We start from the raw sequence: 10355 nt of genomic DNA, 5'->3' as shown, positions 1-10355 counted from the left end.
GTGTGAAATGAGACACTGCGGGATGGGAAAATGAGGGCAGATTGTGGTTGGGAGGATAAAAGGGCTTCATGAAACCTTTTAATACATTTTAACTAAGAGACTTGGGGCCGTATCTTGTTCTCAATTTTGTGTTGACCTTTATGGGGTTTTAAAAGAGAGCAGAATTTCCCTGTTCTTAATTTATGCCACTTACTAAAGATCCCTGGAGTCAAATCTGTGCTAATTTACACAGTATGCAAATCCTCTAAAGTCAACGGGTTGCAATGTAAATCAGACCATAAATCAGATCAGAATCTGGCCCCTGAAGAAGATCTGATGAAAAAAACTTGCCCTAAATGATTCTAAAGGAGCAGCTAAACCTATTGATTTTTATTTAAATGAATCACATTTGGATTAGGTCTCAAAATGTTATTAAAAATTGAAACAGAATGATCTTTATTCTAGAAGATGAAAGTATTTAGCATATCTACCCACTTGGGACTTGAAGGGAAAACCTGTACCGATAGCAGGAACCAATTCCTAACCAATGTCGGAAAATTAAAATATTCCATAAATGACAAAATCAAAATTTGGTATTAAATATTTAAATAACATTGAAATATCTAAGTGAAATGGAGATAAACAGTAACTTTATTTCCTTTTATGTTTGTTTTTGTTTTTTAATGCTAGAATCTTTATGATTTACTAAAGCATTTGTTCCAAGGCCCTGGATATCCTTGATATCTCCACACATTCATAACGTATCATTTTGGATCAAATTCATGGCTGGTTTGCACAGGTGCAGTCACATTAATTTCACACCTCTGAATTTAGCTCCTTGCTGTGTATCTGGAGACCATTCATCAATATTCTCTAGAAAGTGGCTAGCTCCCTTCTCAACAAATAACCATATCAGTCTCTGATATTTTCAGCCAGAACAAATTCCTCTTGGTGGCTTTCATTTATATATGTATATTCTTCTAAATATAGGATATATTCCGCCAGATGGAAAACAGGGTGTATATGAGCTTCTATGACAAACTTTAAATAAATTGGGTTTGTGAGGAGTCCTTCTCAGCTGGTTATTACATCAATAAATCAAGAAGTATCAAATGCAGAAACATTCATCAGATTTTGATAATGTCTTACAGAGTTATTCAGAACAGCTGACATAAAATAGCTATAATTACACATTTGGTATTGTATCATGTGTTTCATATTTCATAACATTTATTCTCAGTGAATGTCTCAACAGTCTCCTATTAGTGGAAGGCCATTATCCTTTGACAATAGCCTATTTTTCTATCCTACTGACATTAACTCTTAATTATCTTTTTTTTTTCCTTTTTTTTTTTCTTTTTAACAATAATAAATTAAAGTCAATGAGGATTATGGAAATCTCTCTAACTAATACCCTGTGACTGTTACCTTAAATGCTTAGGGCTACGAAATGAAATTTAGTGTGTATGAGCTCAAAGAAGCTATTTACTACTTTAACATTTTACAAGTCATACATTAACATTTAGCAAGCCATAAAAAATTTACATCTTTAAGCGATTTGTACTTAATAGGTTAGCAATATGCATTTCATTCAGGACACTGGGAACAGAACCTATAAAACAAAGGCATTCTGCATTGTCTGCAAGTCATTTATACTGCTGGTGAATGTACCATCAAACTCACAGAAAGAGCCTGGTGTGCTTTCCCTGTTTTGTTAGGAGCTATTTTTCAAGCAAATAACAGTACAGTTGCAGTAGCAGACAGATACAAACCAACTTAAAGTTCTTCAGCTGCTAGCAAAATCACAAAAATTTAAGGAAAAAGACATTTTTCAGTCAAAAGACAGATATTAATAACTGCAACCACTATAATGAAGTGATGAACATAGTTTATCACGATTAGATTAGAATAAATATCGCTATATAATGTCTGTGAATATCTGCCCAATTTCCTTTCAGTAGTTCATTGCAGTTGGTTTTGGTCACTTTCTATATGCACTGAAAAGACCTGCTATTAAGGACATACACCTCGTCTCAGGATTGTGGTAGCCAACCTCCGGAATGCTCTGTGAGTGAGTTATATCCATAGTTAACAGAGATGGTGCCACTAGGTGGTACCCAAGAATATAAAGCATAGGCAATCACTTCTGTAGGATCGAGTCCTGGTTTTCCACGGGAAAAAAGCTTTCTTTGTCATTCTGAAAAGGGCAGTGATAGTCTCATCACCTTCCAGGTGGACATTGGTGGCACAGAGAAAGGAGAGGGGAGGCCAGATGCCTCCCAGGTATCATCCTGTTCTCCCAATTCCCATGCCGCAGCACTAAGCACCGGGGCAGCCTTCTTTTCAGACATGGATTATTAGAACCTTGCGAAGAGGTGTTCAACATGAGAGTGCAAGCTAAAAATTCTCCAGATTGAAACAGAATGGGAATTAATTCATGCAAATTCTCGACTTCTTTCAAATGCACACCTAACAGGAAAAAAGAAAAACAACAACAAGGATTTCCAGATTCATAATTCCTTTTAAATTATTTACTCTGTTCTGTTCATGATTATATAAGCTAATTTGGACAAGCAGCTATTTTTCTATTTGAGTATCTTTGCCATTGAAAGCTGAAAAATGAATATGAGAACAGCTCAGAATAGGATGCTTAGACAGCAAAATACTGCAGCAATAACTAGTAAAATGTTTCTTTCAAAATAACCATGTAAGATGTTGCAATTTGTTTAAAAAAAAATAGATTACAGATATGTCTCCTACTTTCAGAAGTTATTCTCTTTTACAAGTGTATTATTTATTTCTTTAAAAAAAAAAAAAACGTACCATGCATTACTGCAGTCTTGAATTGGTCTCTGAAGGATAATTTGGCTTTTCCTCTGGGAGATCACCTGGGAAGCGGGCTGCTGCTGTAAGAGCTCTGCAGCCTTTACACTGTGGAGCTGCTGGCGCATTGCTCTGCTGCAGAAGGCTATGGGTAGCACACGGGGCATGGACTTCAGCAGGGAAAGGTGGAAAGTTACTGTGAAAATGGGAATATGTGTTCCACTCCTGATGCTGTCTCAGGAAAGGCAGTGGAAAAACAAACAAACAAACAAACAACAAAACAAAACAACAAAAACAGTGCCCCAAAGAAATATTAATATCTTTCTGCTACAGACTTTAAGTTTTGTTGTTTGCTTAGTAATATTATTATTTTCTTTTTAAAGTAATTTTATCAGTTAATCTTTAAAACAGAAATATCAATTGGACCATTCCATACCTCCTCCAAAATAAGCCACTTTTTAAAGGCAATTTGATGAAATATGTTCTTCTCCGTTATAACTTGTGTGTGATGTGAGGTGTTCTTTCCTGTCTAGCCCATCTTTGGAGGGCAAAAGAAAATGATACTACAGACACTGTCAGATTTTGTTTGTACCTCTGTCTCCTTCTAGATTAAAAAGTATACTGTTCCAGAAACATACAATTACAGAAGTATTTCTAAGGTCTTGAATGTTTCTAAGCTACTCCTTCAATTAGAAGGGTAATAGTGCTATTTCAATGCTCAGAATAAACGAAGCAAATACTGTTCCAAAATGTTTTAAAATAACATTTTTTCCCCTGCCTGCAAGAGATCAAGTAAACTTTCAGATGTTTTGATTCTGAGCAAGCTTTCAAACTGTTGATTCAATCTATAGCTGAAATTACTTCGGGATCAGAAATTTTTTTGCTCAGCTGATCATTTTGAAGATGTTTTGAGGCACATACAGGCCCAGGAAAAATGATGAAAAATCATACTATCATGAACTGCGCTGGGAGCAGCATGGTGTCATCTGCAGTGCCATTGCTTTTCAGGTTTGCTTTTTCCCCAGGGTGTGCCTGCCTCCTGAGCAGATGACAGAGTTCTGACCCATTGCTCTTTCATCCTGCCTAGGAAATGTAGTGCCTATAGCTCCCCAAGTGAAAGATCATGGAGACTTTCAGCAGCTGGCAAAGGCATAAGTATCGCAGCTAATGCTCCAGCTGATTTCAAAGCACAGTAGGTTAAACCTGCGCATACAGGTAATGAAGCAGCTTGAAGACAGGTCAGTGGAAGTTTAGGCAATCAAAAGCCGTATTGTTTGCTGGGGATTTTACTTCCGAAGCTCCCATCGTGGAGACCTGAGAGACCTTTCATCAATTCCCACCTGCATATTACGTCTTTGAACTAAATGCTCAGAACATTTACTCTGTTCTCACTTAAAATCCAAGAAGAGAAACAAAAGAAATAGCAATCTGAAATGCTCATGCTATAATTCATAATTTTGTTGACTTTTCATTATGCTTTTATTAAACTGACTATAATTGGAAATATCAGAATAGCTCCTCTGGCACTGGGTACTATCAGCAATTCTTTTGTCTTTGTGAGACATAATGGGGGAAAAGAGGGCATGGGGATATTACATCTTGCTTATTTTGGGATATCCTGATCATACAGTTGGCAAAGGTCTTTATCTGGTGGGAAGTTTTCAAGAAGATCGGGGCCAGAGGATCTGCAACCTCCTTGCATATCTGTCCCGATTCAATGGCTACGGTTGTAGAGAGGGGAAAGAAACAAAACTATTTTCAATAAATCTTACACATAACTCAATGTACAACCAAACACATCAACATTAGGAATCAATTAGTAACTCAATGCATAGTTCTGAATAGCTGTAAATTACTGTGTACACTAACAGCTTTTAAGCAAACCTCCAGGGCAGGTTCAGTTTTTTCACAAAAAAACAGAAACAAAACAAACAACAAAAACATCTAACACCATAAAGCTGCATAGGGAAAAATGTTCAAATTAACATAATCTATTTTAATTTACAAGTATACAAGTCTTACTTTGAGCAAAACCGGCAACAACAAAAGCAGCACAATTCTTTCCATATCTGTCTGAATCATTTAGAATATTTCTCATTAATATCATAGCTCATAGAATAATTTTCTCTATTTCTTTCTCTCTCTCTTTCATCTGTAATATCTGTCACTCCAGTATGCTGTGCTTAGAGACTTCTGCAGATTTTTCCTGCTCGAGTCTTTCTTCCCTTTGCTCTAAACTATAGCACATTTAAGTGATGTAACTCATTAATTTCCCCATCCCCATAAAAGTGCCTTGTTCTCGCTGAAGTCCCTATGAAAATATACTATGTAAAAATGGAGATAAACTGTTTTGTTTATTGCCTTTCAGCAACTCCCAAGTACATATGTTTAGGAAACCAACATATATCTGGCTGACTCCCAGCAATTATCAGGATCAGTTCTACTAAGGAAGAGAATGTGATTTTTAAGTCTGTTCTTTAAGCTTTATCATTGTTAATGGTACATACTTCACCAAAATTTTCTTCAGAAGCATTATGTCAAATGCTGACTTCATTGCACATATGTCAGACACTGATATCATTATTATTACTCAAGTCTTACTGGAAAGAAGTTGGGGCCAAAGCACTTAATTTACTTAATTAATTGTTAACTGATCAAAATATGTCTTCCACAGAGAAGATGGGAGTACAATGAAGTGAGTAAAATTTCTCAGGAATTTAGATCAGGCATTAAGTAAAGTACTATCTTTTGGAAAAATATACGTCATCTAATACAAAAGTTCTTCTCTTTGTTCAGGAAGTTTGTTAATATTCTTGCTTATGCCATGATGAGCACAAAGGTTCTGCATAGGTACTAAGCTTGTCTTTTTCCTGCGTTTGCAATATGCATAATTTAGACTTAAAATGAAGTCTCTTAGAAAAGCATAGTGATGATAAAAAAAATTCAAGTATCTTGTAGAATGGGAAAGAGAAATCAGAGCATCCCTCACTGTGGTCCTCATGACAAATATTGGGTGGCCAATATCCTTGTCCTGTAAGTAACTAGAGAGAGAGTAATTTTATTTGGGAGAGGAGTCCCATTAAATTCTATTTAGTCTGGTAGTTTTAGTGGTAATAGAGAACTGTGGGTCTGAATGGAGCCTCATATGTGTTTATGTCTACTTTTTGTCTACTTCTGATTTTTACTTAGTTAAAATTAGGACGTGGAAGAGGATGTTGTTCATTATTACAGTTTGCAATGCTTTAAAATACAACACTGCTGTAGAAAGGAAGAATATCCAAGAAAAGCAAGAAAGTAACCAAATACTCTGCTTTCCTTTTTTTGAAGGCACATCCTACCTTTTTTTAGAGATTAGGAACACAGCGTTGTGCACCTACTTAGAATTCATTTAAAACATGCAACCACTAAGATACATTGCTTTGGTTATTTATAAACTGTCAAAGGATTACACGAGGACAAAATGAGCTTGTGTAGGTAGTTCGCACACCTAAAATACATTGGGAGCCAGGTATACTTCTCAAGGCAGCAACAAAACTTTCTCTGCCCTTTACTGAGCATCAGCATGCAAAATATGAACATGAGGCGTTGAGTGAGCTTAGCCTAGGAATTTCTTTTGGCTCCTCCAGCATCTGCTTCTCCCTGAGCTACCCAGGAAGCCTGCAGCATTGATGTTGGGTGCTCCCCAGCTACCTGCCAACAGCATCTCAGTGCTTCTCACAACTTCTTTCTAATTATTTTACTAGAGATAAGGTTATATGAAAGCTCTGTTTACCAAAATCTTTCATGCCTTCACAGCTAAAGCATAAGAAGTTCATTCGTAATGTACAGCCTCATTTAGGTCATCTAACCTGAACTAGGAGGAAAAAATTGAATTAAGAGCTGAGCTAGCAAGAATTATATATTGCATTTGCAAAAAATAAATCACTTCAAATCTCAACATATTACATATAGAAATACATTAAAATAGTGTTAAAATGGCAAAACCAAATGCTTAGAAACTTGGAAATACCATTAAAAACATTGCTACCTCATGCCACTTCACACTAACCCTTCTTCTTCATATTAAATATAATACTGCCTTTAACTGCTTTTCATACCTTTTTCCACAAAATCTTTCCTTTGCTCACTTCACAATACAAGGTTCCCTTCCCCTTTTCTCACCTGTCCTTCTCTCGTTTCCTCCTTCACCCCAACTTTTCTCTCTTTAGTTCTTCCACATCGCTGAAACCAATATCTCCCCCACGCTCCCACCCCTTTCCATCCCCTCCACCTGCTTGTTCTGCCCCCTGCATCTCACCGCCTCCAACATCTCCTGGACATTTGCTGACCCCTCACACTGTCATATAACCATCTCAAACGCCACCTCGTAAATCTCATCGCATGTCTGAAGAATTTCTTTCTAACATTCATTGTCACTCCCACAGCACCTGTCATTATCCAGGATAATTAATTCTTGATAAGTATCAGGAAATAATAGGGAGTTGTTGGTCAAGGGCAGGGTTCAAGCCATAGGGGCTCAGAAAGGATGCACTATCAGGTAAAGGGGACAACACTGAGTTAACTCTTCGCCTCTTACAGCTCTTTTTAATTGGCGCTATTAAAAGTTTGCACTACATTTTGTCTTGTATTTGAACTAACAGAAGAGTATCACCTTGACAGGCAATCATTTAGGGAAAAAAAAAAAAAAAGTATTTAGAGTTAGAGCAGTTACACTGCAGCCTGAGTTCCACACAAAGACATCAGTGCATGTCACTGCAGGATCTGGCTTGACCGAGTTACGAAGAAAAGCGGTGAAATGGATGATTCCCAAAATACTGTCAAAAGAGACATTTTCTCTCTAATGCCTTTCAAGTATACAACCTTAGGACTCACTCCTATCAACAGAAGGTAAAAGATTTTTAAACAGACGTGCAGTTTTAAAATTGACAGTGTCCCTTTAACAACTTCAACAGTTGGGGAGTTTTATGTAGGTGGGTGGCTCTGATGCTAAATAGTTAAACCTGCTTCAATTAAGAACTTGTGACTTCCAAAATTAAATTTTCTCTGTGGAAGAAACTAACAGTAACTAGGAGCAAAGAACAGTGGAATACGTCAGCTTTAATTTATCCAGGTTCAAGGAGGGTCATCTATGTGCCTGATTTTTTTTTTTATTTTTATTTTTTTTAATGTGAAGAATTAAGTCAAGTTTTGTCTCTGTCACAATAAAATGTTTCCACCACTATTATACAGTAAGTTTGTTCTCTCATGAGTAAAAGATGCTGGGAAACATCTACTAAGAGCAGAATACATAAGAAGCTCCATTTTTTTATTTATTATGTTGTGATAGTACATGTAATTTATATCAAATTCATAACACCTCTCATATCTAGTTGTCCTTTCTTATGATTTTTAAGGATGTCTAGGTCTTGTAACTATTCATAGTCCTGCTCTATTCTGCTGGCTGTACAGTATATTTCCATTTTCTGCAGTGCAAAAAGCCTTCTTTTTCAGCTTCCCAGGCTGCAACTTCTGTCCACTAATGCTTCTTTCAAGTCAATGCTCATTCTTCAAATCCCCTGTCCCGTTTATCCTGTTTACTCACTACCCTTTGAGTCTATCAGTTTTTCTTTCATCTCATCTTCAAGTCATAGGCTTTTTTTTTTTTTTGCTGCTGTTTTGTTTTCACCATGAGCAGGCCAGAAGTAAAGCATATAATTATTAACAATCTAATAAAAAGTCACACTATTCTAATTACTACTAAAGACACAAGTGCCGCTGCTGTGATTTGTAAATTTTGGTGAGATGCCACTGCCCAGTCTGGGGCTGTGCTGGTGTGAGCAGTGAGCTCCTTGGTACGCCAAACAGATTAATTGTGCACATGTGTAACATCTTTACATTCGCCATATGTCATGAGTTCAATGTATCTCAGATGTGTTGCCTTCACAGTACCAAAAATGCAGTATCTGCAAGCAGTGCAGAGAGCTCTGGGCACCTACAGTTGTTCTGCACTTGACGTGTGCTTCACTTGTCCTGTGCTCCACAGACATATCTGCACATACTGTGTAAAACCACTGTGGGCTGTTTCTGGGCTTGCAAAAGCTGATAGGTCTGCAAGTGCAAATGTATTCTCATTAATTAGAATAAATAACCTCATGGTTTCGTGGTTAAGTTCCCAAGCTCCCAGTGAAGGAGCCTTTTGCTGTCAAACACAGCAGAATTTGCATCTAAGGGAAACATTTTAGGATTCTGTGTTTTACCAACAATTAAAGAACTGAGCTGCTGCTTTGCTTGCACATTTGCAATGTAAATCTGGAAATTTGGGCCGCTGCAACATAGTTTGGTTCCAAACTTGTAGTCATATTCACAGGGATGGAGAGAGTGACCTTGGTTGTGATAATGGTAGAATTAAGAATGAGAATTAGCTACTTTGTCTCACAGAAATTGTTTGGCTAGTGAAGGTAATTTTTTGGGCAGCTTCTGCCAGTGTAGAGCATAAGGCAATATGAGCTGCACCTCTGCGTGTAACCAAACATAGAAGGGAGCGAAGCAAAGGAGCCTGGCCAGCAAAACCAGGCGAGGAAGCCATGAGGCTTGGATTCAACAGTCCACAGTCATCTCCTCTAAAGGAGAGTACAATTAAAACCTGGACCGTGATTTTACATATCACCCTGTAGTTAATCAGCCAAGGAAGGCTGTGGTGATACAAACAGCCCTCTCTGCTGGGCAGCACCACCTGAGAACCACTGCTCCTCCTGGGTCAAAAAGAAACCACTGGCTAAAATTTCAAAAGTAATTTTCTCAATCACCATAATTCAAAATTACCCTAGCCAATTCTACTTCTTCTTCTTCTTTGTCCAAAAATGAGCCCCTATTACTGCTTATCCTTGGTTTGTATGTGGAGAATTGCCACTGGCCGTGGGGGAGAGCCAAGAGAATAAACAGCCACTGAGCACAGTCATGTTCCTAAAACTGAAACATAAACGTCCTCAGAAAAGGATCTGGAAGAACCTCAACACAAGGGAACTTCTCAAAATCATCCTCTCCTTGTAGGACTCTGTGCCGAGGGAGGGTTGGTCTGCCTGCAGACTGCTATGCTCTCCTGTGGTAAGGATTCTCTCTTACAAGTCATCAAGATCCTTAAAATGAACCATGATTAATATATTTCATAGATTGACTGTTTTATATCTGAATTTTTAATCTGCTTCACCTCTGTAGGAGCACTGCATCTAGAGCTCTCACATCCATGCCGTTTTTGGTATACCCGTAGTATCCTAGTTATTGCATAATTAAAGATCTTTTAATTAGATCATGCAGAAGAATGTATATATTAGAACCAGTTTACACTTGAGAACATTAAATCTAACCATGATTTCTGTGTTTCAATCAAGATTATTTGTTGTATAGACGTGCTCTGTCTTGTTAACACCTATGAACAGTATGTTGCAGATACATGGAAATATCTAGTTAAAAATATGAAGGAAATAAATAATGTAAACTGAAATATTATGTGTTTCACTGTGACTGTGTTTTGAATCTACAACATACCAGCAGTTTTCACGTAGAGAAATGGTAAG

General features: G+C 37.3%; 1 long non-coding RNA gene across 2 annotated transcripts; it reads right to left on the bottom strand.

The window, feature by feature from the left end:
• Positions 1-354: 354 nt before the first annotated feature.
• LOC310901795 lies at positions 355-7078 on the bottom strand. Of its 2 annotated transcripts, none has more exons than XR_014586165.1 (3): positions 6900-7078; positions 2803-3033; positions 355-2448 (listed from the first exon to the last, which is right to left on the bottom strand). It is a non-coding gene; the product is annotated as an uncharacterized lncRNA (long non-coding RNA). The 2 variants fall into 2 exon arrangements; XR_014586166.1 differs by having other exon boundaries at positions 2803-2998; positions 6900-7077.
• Positions 7079-10355: the final 3277 nt, after the last annotated feature.

The sequence above is a fragment of the Anser anser genome, assembly GCF_964211835.1.
Source record: "Anser anser genome assembly, chromosome: 6".
Lineage (NCBI taxonomy): Eukaryota > Metazoa > Chordata > Aves > Anseriformes > Anatidae > Anser > Anser anser.
This window is presented reverse-complemented; position numbering and strand designations above follow the sequence as displayed.